This window comes from Peromyscus californicus, unplaced genomic scaffold, assembly GCF_007827085.1.
Source record: "Peromyscus californicus insignis strain IS unplaced genomic scaffold, ASM782708v3 Scaffold_19__1_contigs__length_69161282, whole genome shotgun sequence".
Classification (NCBI taxonomy): Eukaryota; Metazoa; Chordata; class Mammalia; order Rodentia; family Cricetidae; genus Peromyscus; species Peromyscus californicus.
Window position 1 is genome coordinate 5,062,249 of NW_026294491.1, and position 15,286 is coordinate 5,077,534.

The window sequence follows — 15,286 nt, forward strand, 5'->3', positions numbered from 1 at the left end:
ATTCCTAGCATGTAGAAAACCCACAGTTCTTGTGCATTGAGCTAGGATCCTGCCGACTGTGAGTTAGTTCAGTGGCTGGTCACTTGCTTAAGAAGAGTCTCGTGACAGAGCCCAGCCTTTCCCTGGAGCGCTCTATCCTCTGCCTCAGCCTCCTGAGTGCTGGGAGGGCAGTCGTGCATGCCATCTGGCTGCTGCCTGGCTGGAGGCGGACTTACTTTATCTTATCTCATGTAGCCTAGGCTGGCCTCAGACTCCTTATCCAGCTGAGGCTGTCCTTGAACTGCTGACCCCTTGCCTCCCACTCTCTGGTGCTGGGATTGCAGACAGTGGAACTATGCTCAACCCAGAGCTTTCTGACAGGAACGTGGGCATCCTGATACATGAGTGTATTATTTTTATGTGTGTTTTGACTTCACGCATGTATGTGTACCACATGTGTGTCTGATGTCCTCATCAGATCCCCTGGACCTGGAGTTACAGTTATGAGCTGCCATGTGGGTGCTGGGACTCAACCCTGGATCATCTGCAAGGGCAAATGCTCTTAACCACTAAGCCATCTCTCCAGTCCCCGCATAGTGCATTTTTGATAGGCACATGCCTCTCATACTTTAATTATATTTATATATAATATTTTTATATGTATGAGTGTTCTGCCTGCACGTATGCATGTGTACTGCTTGCATGCCTGGCGTCCTCAGAAGCTGGAAGAGGGCATTGGGTCCTCTGGAACAGATGGTTGTGAGCCTCCGCATGGGTGCTGGGAATTGAACCCAGGTCCTCTGAAGAGCAGCCAGTGCTCTTAACCGCTGAGCCATCTCTCCAGCTCCTGAGGTGTATTTTTGATAGGCACGTGACTATCGTGGTTTAGGCTATCCTTCCAGACCCCATGTGCATCTGGACTGAGGCACAGCCTTCAAGTCTGGCCCTTGAATGTGGGTAGAGGTGACGGCAGTTGCAAGCTGTCCTGGGCACATCAGGCAGCCTTCGGAGCTCCCACTAGAGGGCAGCACTGGGTACCCGCAGTGGAGACCCAGGGACCCGAAAGGCTCGCTGTCTGGCCCCTCACAGAAGAGCATTTGCCCACTGGCTTAGCCGGCCTCTTCGCAGTCAGGCCTCGTGAGCCCATCCTTCTGGGGTCCCTGGGGCGAGAGGCAGCTCCCCCTCTGGTTCTCCATGTAGTACTTCCTTCCCAGGCTGGCGGTGGCTGCTCCTCCCCAGCAAGAACATTTGCTGGGAACAGTCACACAGTTACAACCCGGATGAGAAGAACAGATGCTAGACCCCACTCGTCCCTCCGGGACCGGCCATCCTGGCCCAGAATTCTCTGCTTGCCTGCATCGCAGTACTTCGGCCCTCTCTCCTTCCTCTCCTTCGTTCTCTGAACTCCATCGCACAGCCCTTTCTCCGCTGACCGGCTGCACCTGCGTGCCCTGGTCCCCGCTGGAGCCTTCCTTACTTCCGGGTGGCGTCTCAGCCCCGATAGGACTGATGCCGTTAGCTCGTGGATGCCGGTACCCCTAAGAGGCGACTCTCTCGAATCAGCCACCTGAGGTCTCCTTCCGCTCTCTGGTGGAGTCTTGGGTTTCCCCAAGGTCCTCATCCCCTTATTCATTTCCACCTTCAGGTCAAGCCCCGGTGGGCTGCATCACTTCTCGTGTGGCCCTCTGCGAGTTTCCCTTGGAAGTGCCTTTCTCTGTGGTCGGCTTGTCTGTGCCTGACCGCAAAGGCATAACCTCCAAGCTGGGACCCTCTCACTAGAGGATGGGCCACCTGCCAGGTAAGTGCTGAGGCCAGGTCACTGGGGCGAGGGGCTGGAGAGACTGGAATGGCCCAGGGGAAGGGAAGGAGCTCAGGCCCAACTGCTGATCCAGCCCCCAGGGCTGGGTCACTGTCCTTAGCCAGCAGGCAGGACTCCACCTAGGCACCCCAGCTCTTCCCTTCTCTCTTCCCTCGCCTCCCAGGCAGGCCAGGCCAGGCAGTGGAACCCCTTCAGGACACAAGACTCACCCATCAAAATCCCGTTCAATCTCTAGCCCAGAGGGAACAAACTCCGTTACCTGGTTCACTCCACCTGTCCCGCCCACCTCTCACCCCCTGCCCAGCCTTTGGGGTGCCCTTTGCCCCTTTCTCACCCCCAGAACTACAGTGCTTCTCCAGTGCCGGGCCTAAAGGCATGTGCCACCAGGGCTGGCTTGGCTTTCCTTCTCTATGTATTTATTTTTGAGACAGGGTCTCAAGGAGGGAGGCTCTAACCAGCTCCACAGAGGAAGGTGGCCAGAGCCAGTGAGCCTCCTGCCTCCACCTCCTGTGTGCTGGGATTGAAGAGTCACACCTCCAAGTCTGTGATGAGCTGGGGTCGGAACCCTAGTTTATAAGGCCGGTGGCACACTCTGGTAACTGAGCCACAGCCTCAGCCTTACCTCAGGTTTTCCTCATGAACGACCACCACTGGAGGCTGAGCAGGTCCTTGATACTGCTTGATTTTTAGTGTGTGTGTGTGTACAAACTTCTGTGCCCAAGGAGGCCAGATCTCCCGGAGCTAGAGTTACAGGTGGCTGAGTCACCTGACCCAGTGGTTAGGAACGTGGCACTCTTAACAGCTGAGCCGTCCCTCCAGCCCAGCTGACGGAATCACGATCCTCTGCAGGGACAGAGGCGCGCAGGATCTCAGGTGCCCGCACTCACGAGTGTATGGCCTGTGGAGACTTGACGAACAACAGCCCTGAGCAGCCAGCTAGCTGCTTGCTTCTTTTCCCTCTAAAACCTTGTTCTGGCCCACCTCTGCCCTTCCTCCCTTGTGTCACAGCTGGTAGCAGGGTGAATTTGCAGCTTCTCTGATGTCCCCAACCCCAGCACGCTGCAGGGGCACCTTGCTGTGCCCAGGTTCCTTCCAGACTCCCACCTCCTAGCCAGTAGGTTGTCTGAAGGCCACACAGCAGGCCTGCACTCGGGCCTTCGTTTGAGGGAACTTACCTGTGATTGCAGGAAGCTGCCAGGCAGGCCCCATTGCGGTAAGGAGGACACGTGAGAGTCTGCGCAGAAGGTGCTGGCTGCTGATGGGAGCTGTGGCAGAGGGTGGAGTGGGAGGCTGATGGGGCTGGTCTCACTGAGGGGCAGGGAGAGGTGAGGCCTTTCCTCCCTCCCGGGGGCAGTGGCTGAGGTGCCATTCACTTGCCACACCCTCACCAGCTGGACAAGGGAGCATCGCAGGTGCTGAGGCGCCTGGGGGGTGGGCAGCAGCTGCTCTTCTGAGATGCTGCGTCTATGCATTTTCCTGGTGAGCTGACCCCACGCCGATGGCTGCCTGGGCCCTTCCTTTGGTTTTTAGAAGTGCCGAATGGATCTCTGTGGCAGCTCACGACACTTGGGGAAGTTAGAGTGCAGACTGCTACAAGACCAAACAAACCCTCTTTCCTGGCGTCCCCCAGCAAGGCCAGGGATAAAACCTCCTCTCCCCAGATCTTTTGCTAGGATCTACTCTCAATACAAGTGGTTTCATCACTGTTGAGATTCAATTAAAAAACCCCAAACTCCATAGCTGAGGAAAAAAAAAAGACCAAAGAGCCTGTTAGATAAAAATAAAAGGCAGGATACAGTAATTTAAATCCACATGTAGAAACACAGAGGGGGTGGAGAGATGGCTCAGTAGTTAGGAACACTGGCTGGACAGAGGTGGTGGCCACGCCTTTGATTCTTGCACTCGGGAAGCAGAGACAGATCTGAGTTCGAGGCCAGCCTGGTCTACAGAGGGAGTTCCAGTACAGCCAGGGCTGCTGAGAAACCCTGTCCCGAAAAACCAAAACCTCAAACAAACAAAGGACACAGGGTGCTGACTGGGACAGTCAGAAATGTAATCTGTGTAAGGGTCCTGGCTCAAGGGGCCAGGAGGGGAAGGAGTGATAGAAAGACAGATTTTTTTTTTTTCCTAAGCTAGGGTCTCACGCAGCCCAAGCTGGCCTTGAAATCCTAATCCTCCTGCCTTCATCTCCAAGGACTGGAACTACACTCACTTACACTGACTTGCTATTATGATTGGCTAAAGTTTTTTTGTTTTGTTTTCTTTGAGACAGGGTTTTTCTGTGTAGTCTGGTTGTCCTGGAAATCACTCTGCAGACCAGGCTGGCCTCGAACTCAGAGATCTCCCTGCCTCTGCCTCCCAAGTGCTGGGATTAAAGGCGTGCGCCACCACTACCTGGCTTGACTAAAGTTTTTATATGCTATTGAAATTATGTTGGTAGTAGCTCAAATTATATTCCATTAAATTAAGATGTTAACGGTCATCTGTAGGACCATCACCAATACCTAGAAAGAAAAGATTAAAAGACAAAGGAAATTGGAATGTCACTCTAGAAAACGTTTATGTTTCTTTTTTTTTTTTTTTTTTTTTTTTTCGTTTTTCGAGACAGGGTTTCTCTGTGTAGCTTTGCGCCTTTCCTGGGACTCGCTTGGTAGCCCAGGCTGGCCTCGAACTCACAGAGATCCACCTGGCTCTGCCTCCCGAGTGCTGGGATTAAAGGCGTGCACCACCACCGCCCGGCTACGTTTATGTTTCTTTTTTTTTTTTTTTTTTTTGGTTTTTCGAGACAGGGTTTCTCTGTGTAGCTTTGCGCCTCTCCTGGAACTCACTTGGTAGCCCAGGCTGGCCTCGAACTCACAGAGATCCACCTGCCTCTGCCTCCCGAGTGCTGGGATTAAAGGCGTGCGCCACCACCGCCCGGCACGTTTATGTTTCTTAACCCAATTGAAGGTGGTACTGGAGAATGACAGACGGGGCAGTGCAGTAAGACTGAAAACTTGCAAGTGGGGTTGGAATGGAGCTCAGCTGGCAGTGTGCTGGCCTTGCATGGATGTGGGGTGCTGGGAACCGAACCCAGGTCCATGGGGAGAGCAGCAAGTACTCCTGAACGATGAGCCAAAGATCTTACGATGAAAAGAGTCAAAATACGGGAGACATTATCACAATCATGTGTGCGCACCAAAGCCCCAAATATACGGAGCCAAGCTGAAGGAACCAAAGGCACCTTCAAGACAGCTCAGCAGTCATGACGGAGAGTAAAGCACCATACTCCCACCCAGGGACAGAACAACCGGACGAGAGGACAAGCTGAGGATGCCCTGGAAACCCATCAGACCTCACAGCTATTTACCAAAATGCCGCCTGCTCCAGCAAGGTGGACCCTCTCATTGGAAAGACAGAACTGAGTCCCCCAAGTTGTCCCCCGACCGCCACACGTCTGCTGCCATTCATACCCACACACATATATACACACACACAAAGTAAAAATGTACTACTGATAATTGTTAAAATGCCATGCAAAAGCATGCATATAATCTTCTTAAAAGTAGGACAGATTCTCTGGGCCAGACCATATGTGGCTGTTAAAGTCTCAATACATTTAAAAGGATATGAGTCAAACAAAGAACGGTACATGGTATGTGCTCTAACCACAGAGGAATGAAATCAGATTAATAACAGAAGGAAGGCAGTTGGAAAAGTCACAAATATGTGGAAATTAAGCACACTCTTTAGCAAGCTGAGGTCAAAGAAAAAATTATGAAGGAAATTAGAAAATACTTTGGGATGAATAAAAACAAAAACTTGGCCTGGAGAGATGGCTCATTGGTTACAAGCACTGGCTGATCTTGCAAAGGACCCAGGTTCAATTCCCAGCACCCACATGGCATTTCACAACCATCTGTAACTCCAGCTCCAGGGGATCTGACTCCCCTCTGGCCTCCACAGGCACTGGATACACATGTGGCGCACAGACATACATGCAGGCAAAATATAACATAAAAACAAATCCAAAACAAAAACGCAACATACCAAAGTGCATGGGCTTTGTCAAGCCAGAGCGGAAGTTAGAGCTGTCAAGTCTGTACTAAGAAGGAAAAGTCTTGGGGCTGGAGAGATGGCTCAGCATTTAAGAGTTGGTACTGGTTTCAAAGGGCCCAAATTCATTTCCCAACACTCACAAAGAGCAGCTCATAACTAACTGTAACTCCAGCTCCAGGAGATCTGTGCATGTACTGTGTGTACATGCACACACACACACACACACAGAGTGGTGGTGTATGGGATGTCATATAGGGCACCCATACCCTGACTGCCATTTATACCAGGCAGGAGCATGTCCAGAGAAAATACACAAGCTACACCAGTCCATTTGAATCTAAAAACTAGAATATTGAATCAGAAAGCAAGGGTGGCCCACGTCATGATCCCAGTGTTTGTGAGGTCGAGACAAGGGACCTCCAAGTAATATGACCAGCTTGAGCAGCTTGATGTGACAAGCTCTGGGTTCAAGGGAGAGGCAGACCCTTAATGTCAACTTCCGACCTCCACTCACAAGCACACCTGTGCAAATGCACCTCACACCATGCATACATGCATGCCAAAGGAGCGATTACTTCCTAACGTCAAATACAAAAGCAAAACAACCCCAAATCAAAACCCCAGATCACTTTATTAAATCAAGGAGATGGAGAACCTGTAGTTCAGCACCCACCTCTTCCCACCATTTCTCAACAACCATGTGCAGTCTGTGTCTCCACTGGCTGGGTGGCTCAGCAATGCTTAGCTGGTATGTCTGTTGGGAAGATGCGCTTCATTTCACTTTCGAAATTCTAAGCACTTCAATATGCCTCCCAAGAGACTGTACGGCTTGGTAAACGAGACAAAACCTGGGGGGGGGGACTCGGAGAAGTGGAAAGGTTCAGTCTGTCAAAAGGGCATTAAAGAACTAGGGGAGATGGCTCACTTGGAAAAATGCCCGCTTTACACTGGGGCCCTGAGTTCAGACCCCCAGCACTCGTGGTGGAGTGGCACACCCTGGGTGGGAGCAGTGGGCGCCATGTCTGAAGCTGCAGTACTGGGGACCATGTGACAGGTGGATCCCAGCCCCTCATTGACCAGCCAGTTCAGCCAAACGGGTGAGCTTTGGTTCAGAGAAAGAACTTGATCCATTCAGCTACCAAAGACGACACTGGACATCAACCTCTGGCCTCACACACACATCCACACCCACACAGACACGTGATACGTAAACCACACACACCAAAGGCCATTATAGCCACTGAAAGTGATTCAGCGAGACACTTTTTTTTTTTTTTTTTTTTTTTTTTTTTACACACAGTTCTTTTTCCCTTTTCTTTCTTCCAAGCACTACATGCAGTTTTTCTTTTGACAAGGTCTCAAGTATCCCAGACCGGCTTTGAACTCCTGATCTTCTGCCTCCACCTCCCAGGTGCTGGGATGACAGGTGTGTGCCACCACACCCACCTGGCTCTTCATAGCAACTTAAACAGAGCTCCGCCCCCAGGTGAACGGATACCATGGGTCATTCAGCTTTGGGACAGGAGCTCCTTAACACCTGCTTCAACAGGGAGCCTAAGTGGAATAATGCAGTCATAGGCCCTTGCCTAGCAGGTGTGAGGCCTTGGCTTTGATGCCCAACACTGCAAAAAGAAAAGAGAAATACTGCATGAGTCTGCTCACAGTAGTTAACCCCAGAGATGTGGAGGGTGAATGCAGGGACTGGGGCGCGCTGTGAGGATTTAGGGTTTACTGCATGAGTCTGCTCACAGTAGTTAACCCCAGAGATGTGGAGGGTGAATGCAGGGACTGGGGGGGGGGGGTGCGCTCTGAGGACTTACGGTTTACTGGCACAGTTGCAGAGTTGAGAGATGGGTTTGAAGGTTTGGAGACTGGCTGCACAACTTTTAGAAGGCATTGAGCTACTGACTTACACGTTAAGATGGCTGAGTCAGCAAAGGGCTTGCTGTACAAGCAAGAGGACCTACGTTCAGGTCCCCAGCATCCACATAAAAAGCCGGTGTGGCTGGGCATGGTGACACACACCTCTAATCCCAGCACCTGGGGCAGGTTCAGAGGCAGGTCCAGCTTGGTCTACATAGTTCCAGGCCAGCCAGGGCTACCTAACAATATCCTGTCTTTTGCCAGCGAGGTGGCTCAGCAGGTAAAGGCACGTGCTGCCCAGACTGATGGCCTGAATTTGAACCCTGGAACCCACCCGGCAGAAGGTGGAAACCAACTCTGCAAACTGTCTGATGATCTGCCATGCATGTGCACACACAGGTACACACTCACATAATGAAAGAAGGTGAGTGTAGTCTGAAGAGCACAGACCCATTCTGCAGTTATGGCGGCCTCAAAGTCAAGTTGCTGGTTGGTCATCTGGGTGGAGGATGGCTAGAATATGGTGTGCTTCTGGCTTCCACATTCCAAGAAAAGTGAAGGACCAAACTATTGAGTATTTACCATGGACCAGACTGGGGTAGTGTGCCATATGCTGGGCATGGGAGCAGTGAAGCAAGGTGTTCATTCCCAGATCTCTTAGGGGTGTTTGTGAGTCACATTTTCTTTTTTTCTTTCTTTTTTTGGAGCTGAGGATCGAACCCAGGGCCTTGTGCTTGCTAGGCAAGTGCTCTACCACTGAGTTAAATCCCCAACCCCTCTTTTTTTTTTTTTTTTTTTTAAAAAAAAACTTATTTAACTTAATTTTATGTGCATTGGTGTGAAGGTGTCAGATTCCCTGGAACTGGAGTTACAGACAGTTGTGAGCTGCCATGTGGGTGCTGGAATTGAACCCAGGTCCTCTGAAAGAGCAGTCAGTGCTCCTAACCCCTGAGCCATCTCTCCAGCCCTGAGTCACTTTTCTTAACTTCATATCCAGGCCAATGTCATCTTTAGAAAGGACACCATTAGTATTTCAGAGGGCAATAGTGTATGTATGAGCTTAAGGTTTGTTTATTTATTTATTTATTTATTTGAGACAAGGATTCTCTGTGTAGCCCTGGCTGTCCTGGCTTGCCTCTGCCTCCCAGGATGCTGCGCTTAAAAGGCACGTGCCACCACCTCCCAGTTATTTATTTATTGAGAATCTCACTATGTAGACCAGGCTGGCCCTCAATTTGAGAGATCCACCTGCTTCTGTGTGTGGGGGTATCCCACCCCCACATTTCCCCAGAGTACTCTTGAGCAGGAGCAGGAAAATATTAGATCGAAATTTAGAGGGAAGAGAAACAGATAGGAAACAAAGGACAGCCTCGTGAGGACCTGGATCCTAATCCATCGGCCCCGACTGTCTCTGCCAAAGGGCTTTTAAAGGAATACCAAGGGGTGGAGCATAAGACTTCCCCTCAGCACAGCCAAGTGCAGACCATCTCAGACACCTGGTACTCAGGCCCGTGGTCCTAATCATCCTCTTTATGCAGACCTGCTGGGTAAAGCCACTAGGAAACCTAAATGGGCCCCAATATTCCTCTACCTTCTGAGTGAAGAGATTAAAGGTGTGTGCCACCATGTCTGGCTTGGGGTTAAGAATCCCCCCCCCCCCCCCGAGACAGGGTTTCTCTGTGTAATAGTCCTGGAACTCACTTTGTAGACCAGGCTGGCCTTGAACTCAGAGAGATCCACCTGTTTCTGCCTCCCAAGTTTTGGGATTAAAGGTGTGTGCCACCATGTCCAGCTTTTTTTTTTGAAAATCATTTATTTTTATGTGCATGTGTGTGCCTGTGTGAGTTCATGTGCTCACCTGTGTGTAGCTGTCTGTTACGGTCAAAAGAGGCAACATGTCCTCTGGAACTGGACTTATATTTGTTTCTGGCTGTGAACCCACCCTGGGTTCCCTGTGAGAGCAGCAAATGCTCTTAACTGCTGAGCCATCTCCCCAGCCCTGTATTCTGTTTTTAATTAGTGTATATGCACGACGTTTTTAAAATAATTGTTTATTTTGTCTAAGTGTAAATGTGTGGAGGTCAGAGGACAACTTGCCAGTTGGGGGGGCTGAACTCAGGTCATCAGGTTTGGAAGCTGGCATCTTTACCCACTGAGACACCTTGCCAGCCTGGGTTTAGGTTTTTAGATAGAAAAAAAAAATTCAAGGTGTCCCCCCCTAGATCCCTCCTCGTTACTTAACCTCTCTAGGTCTGTGGATTGTAGCATGGTTGTAGGGACCAGGGCCAGTTTGCTAAGACCTCTGCCCCATATTACCCCACCATCCTATGTTGACTCATGTCTGGCTTCAATCAGACCCTCTGGAAGTACATCCAGTCTGGCAGCCAACCAGGGTCCCACCCGGCCCGAAGCAGGAACTGTTCTTGCTATTTGCAGTCAGACAGACCCCTGACACAGCAACCATACTTGCTGACCAGGTGTCACGAGCCAATCATAAAATGATTCCTGTATCAGTTAGGGTCTATCCCCAATTACTTCAAAGTACACTTAACCTCAGTCCAAAGCAGGCTTAAAAGGGGCTGCCTTACCCTCCCTTGGGGTTGAAGCCATTTTGGGTGGGTCCCAGCTGCTTTCTGCAACTGCATACCAGGTGTCTTCAGGTCATTTGGAGCAATCTAAGGACCCTACATGGTTATCCTTTACTTAACAGCTCATGTCCACTTACAAGTGAGTACATACCATGTTTGTCTTTCTGTGTCTGGGTTGCCTCCTCAGGATGATTTTTTTTTTTTAGTTCTATCCATTTGCCTACAATTTCAAGATGTCATTTTTTTTTAAAACAGCTGAGTAATACTCCATTGCATAATATACCATTTTCTTTATCTATTCTTCAGTTTCTAGGCTGTTTCCAGTTTGTCTATTATGAGTGAAACTGCTATGAAGAAGCTGTTATGAACACAGTTGAGCAAGTAAGTGCCTTTGTGATAGGATGGAGTGTCTTTTGCCCAAGGGTGGTATAGCTCAGTCTTGAGGCAGATTGATTCCCAATTGTCTGAAGATCTGCCATACTGATTTCCATAGTGGCTGGACAAGTTTGCACTTCCACCAGCAATGGAGGAGGGTCCCCTTGGGATGCAGGGATCTCCCTGGGAAGGGAAATAGACCTTGTGGGTGGACTGGGGATGGGTAGGGATGGGAACAGGAGGGACCAGATGGGGTAGGGAGGAACAAGTAGAATTGGGGGCATGGGGGGTGTGATATGGGAACCTAGTGCAGTGGAAACTTCCTGGAACCCATGGGAGTGACCTTAGTGAGGACTCCTAGTAATGGAAGATATGAGGCCTGAACCAGCCATCTCCCATAACCAGGTAAGGCATCCAGTGGTGGGATGGGGACATTTGACCCATAACCTGTCCTTCCTGCAGTATGTGCTGGGGCAAGGGTGACTCAGAGCTTGTGGGGAGCGGCCGACCAATGACTGGTCTAACTTGAGGCCCAAGCCACGGGAGGGAGCCCATGCCTGACACTGCCTGGATGGCCAGGAACTGGAAGGTGGATGGCTCAGAGAACTAGAGTAAAACCAAACACCACTGACAAAAACCAACCAACCAACCAACCAACCCCCAAAAACAACAACAAAAAGTCAATGGCATGACTACTGAGGATATTCTGCTACACTCATAGATCGCTGCCTGGCCCAACTGTCCTCAGAGAGGCTTCCTCCAGCAGCTGATGGAAGCGGTGGCAGAGAGCCACACCCAAACGTTAGTTGGAACTTGGGGAACCCCGAGGAAGAGGGGGAGGAAAGAATGTAGGAGGCAAGAGAGTCAAGGACACCAGAATATGGCTCACAGGGCTCGCAGAGACTGAAGTGACAGTCTGGGGGCCTGCACATGTCTGCCTTTGGTCCTGTGCCATTTGCCGTGATGTTATTTAGCTTGGGGTGTTTGTGGGACTCTTAACAGTGGGAATGGGCTGTCTCTGACTCTGGCCTGCTCTTGGACCCTTATCCTCTCATGGGGTGGCCTTATCCAGCCTCGATATGAAGGTTTGTGCCTGGTCTTATTGCATGTTTGGTTGGTATCCCTTGGAGGCCTGCTCTTTTCTGAAGGGAAACGGAGGTGGGTGGAGGTGGGGTACTGGGGGGAGGGGAGGCTGTGGTTGGTTGGGATGGATTATATGAAAGAAGAATAAATAAAAAGATAGAAAAGCAAAACAAAACAAAAAACCAATCCAGACTCCTCTGTGTGGGAACCTGTTTGTGAGCATATATAATACAGAGCTGGCTGGTGACTCTTGAGGTCAGCCCCACCCTGCCCCTAAATACTAATAATTACCTAATTTGTTTTTATCTCTTTTCTTGGTCAGGAGCTCTACATAGATGACCTGAAGCTGAGTCATGATGTCCCGAGGCAAGAGCTACTTTATAAAAACACATTGCCCCGAAGCCGACTTGGTCCAGAAACACGGAATAACAGTAAGCAAGGCCTAGAGTCTAGGTGTACCCGGTCAGCTGAGACAGACTAGTGCTCCCAGCTCCCAGAAGGTGAGTCCCTCGAAGCAGCCTTGTCTTCCCACATCTGGAAGGTTACCAGAGCGTGACTTCAGGAAGTGACGTAGTCCCCATTCCAGTCTGAGGCTTCAGGGCAGCTTTCCCTTTACTGTTCTCTGGAGCTGACCCCGTGGACCCCTGAGTGTGGGGGGGCCAGTGTGGAGCTGAGCACTTTGCCGTGGACTTACCTTCAGTGAACAGAGGCATTCCAATAAACAGACCTGGCTGCTCAAGATGAGGGAAGAACAGAATCTTCGTCCTTCTCAAGCTAATGAGGTTGTAAGATGGTTGGGAGGGCTTGCCACTCACAGAGTCCAAAAGCACCACACCTGCACCCCCATTTCATCCAGGCTCTGTCTTCTAAATGCTGAGTTTAAAGGTATGTGCCACCATGCCCAGTAACCTTGGATCCTTGACCTACCTTCCTTGCCCAGGGCTGGCATGACAGATGCGCACCACACACCCAGTTTTATGTGGAACTGGAGATGGAGCCCAGGGTTTCCCACTTGTTAGGAAAGGACTCTATCAACTGGGCCACATCCTCAGCCCTGGAGGAGGCCTTTCCACAACACATTAAGGTCACCTATGTAAATGGGCACTATGGACTGAGCAAAACTATGCAAATAGTTACTAATGTCACGTCTCCTCTTTATACCTTTCAAAACCTAGCAGAGAAATCTGCCTGCCACATCAGAGAGAAACACTTGGAGGGAAGCAGAGGCCTCCCAACTTTCCCAAGACACTTCAGTGCCACCGTCCAGAGGAGCAGGTGGAAATGCAGCCAGGCTAGCAGGCTTTGGGTGGATTCTGGGGTAGGACTAGTTCAAGTTGAACTGAACTGGTTCTGCTGTCAGTGTTAGCGACAGTCTCTAAGGCCAGGGTTCTGATGCACCATGCTGACGGCCATCGTGGCACTGCTGAGACCAAGTGTGGACACAGCTCACTCAGCAGCATGCTTTGGGGGCACACAGGCTGCTCCTGAAGCAGAGTCCAGTGACAGTTCCAGGCAGGACTCTGGCTCATCCCGAGTTCTTAAGTGAACATTTGTCTAGAAAGATGTGGAACTGGCCTGGTTGTGGTGGTGCACACCTTTAATCCTAGCACTTGGGAGGCAGAGGCAGGTGCATCTCTGAGTTCAAGGCCAGCCTGGGCTACCGAGTGAGTTCTAGGACAGCCTGAACTACATAGTGAGACTCTGTCTCAACACAAACAACAAAATTATTTTACATGAAGACCGAAGCTCAACTCTCCAGCCCCGTGTAAGAATGCTGAATGTGGGGCTGAGAGACACGGTTCAGACATTACAGGCTAGGCTAACAACCAAAGTGTCAAAAAAAGCTCAATGTGGCTGTGTCCACAGCCTGGACTGCTAGCACTGGGGTGGGACCCTCTCACTGAACCTGGTGAGCTACAGGTCAGGAAGAGGTCTGTCACAGGGAGTAAGGTAGACAGCAACAGAGAACACCCAGTGTCTCTCCTGGCCTCCCTGCATGCATACAAACCAAGTGACGGAGGGAAGGAGGGGCCTGGAGCCTACAGGGCCCTTACAGACAAACACGGCCATTTCAGCACTGTGGGCTGCAGAGCATGTGCAGCTGGGACTCAGGGACAGTGTACTTTCCAGGAAGAACACACACAGCACGGAACACCGCTTGAGATGGGCACCCCTGTTTCATGTATTTATTAGTGAGAATAGTTCAGCATTATTTCCTAAATCAGTTAAAAAAGCTGGATTATCCATTAGTAAGAAAAAACAAACCTTGATTTTTAGTTCAATGGTTCACCATAATAAAGGCACACTGTCACACCACCCGGCTCACTCTCTCTTTTTTAAACCATTATTTATTTATGTATGAGTGCTGTGTCTGCATGTTCATCTGCATGCCAGAAGAGGGCATCGGATTTCATAATAAACGGTTGTGAGCCACCACATAGTTGCTGGGAATTGAACTCAGGACCTCGGGAAGAGCAGCCAGTGCTCTCAACAGCTGAGCCATCACTCCAGCTCCCCAAATCTCATTCCTTTAACTGGGCTCCGTCAGAGTTTTTTCAACCCAAACAGCTTCTCTGCATCCAAGGACAGACCAGCCCAGTGGTGGTTTAAATGATAACGTCCCCACAGGCTTCTGTTTGAAAACGTGTTCCCCAGTTGGTGCAACTGCTTGGAAGTCTTAGAAGGTGTGGCCTTATAAGAGGAGGTGTGTTAGTGGGTGGGTTTGAGATTTCAAAAGACTCATGCATTCAGTTTCTCTCTCTCCCGGTACCTGTAGATCAAGAGAGTTCTCAGCTATTCCTGCCACTGTCTTTATTCTGCCACGTGGACTCCTGACTCTGAAACTGCAAGCCCCCGGTAGTCCCTTCTTATGGTTGCCTAGGTCAGGACATCTTGTCACAGCAACAGAACAGTGACTAATACTGTTGTACTAATTCTGTTGAGCTTCTGAGATCAGTGGAGATCCATCGTCTACAGCATGATGGCTGGAGACCAAAACATCTTTCTTTCTAGGCTACAGCATGATGGCTGGAGACCAAAACATCTTTCTTTCTAGGCTATTTATCAGGGCTGGAGAGATGGCTCAGAGGTTAAGAGCACTGGCTGCTCTTGCAGAGGACCTGGTTCAGTTCCCAGACCCACATGGTGGCTCACAGCCATCTCTAACTCTAGTTCCAGGGGATCTGATGCTCTCGTCTATCTTCCTTGGCCACCTAAAGCACAGAGTGCATGTATATATACATATGCAGGTAAACACCCCCCCCCCACACACACACACATTAAAACAGTAATAAAGAGACCTTTGAGTCAAAACCAAGAACAACGAAGGGGTGGGGCAAGAGGTGGCCCAGCAGTTAAAGAGCACTTACTGTTCTGTAGAGGGCTCAGGTTCAATTCCCAGCACCCACATCTGGCTTACAACTCCCTGTAACTCTAGTTCTAGGGAGTCCAAAGTCCTGTTCTGGTCTCTAAGGGCACCTGGACACACACACACACACTCAAGCACATACTGTAAGTAAAGTCAAGGTAAGTAAAATTTAAA

At 50.2% G+C, this 15,286-nt stretch overlaps 1 long non-coding RNA gene across 1 annotated transcript; it reads left to right on the forward strand.

Moving 5' to 3' along the window:
• Positions 1-1,062: 1,062 nt before the first annotated feature.
• Positions 1,063-15,197, forward strand: LOC128114428 (uncharacterized). The gene is made up of 4 exons (XR_008219766.1): positions 1,063-1,777; positions 7,964-8,123; positions 10,594-10,668; positions 12,068-15,197. It is a non-coding gene; the product is annotated as an uncharacterized LOC128114428 (long non-coding RNA).
• The last annotated feature ends 89 nt before the right edge of the window (positions 15,198-15,286 follow it).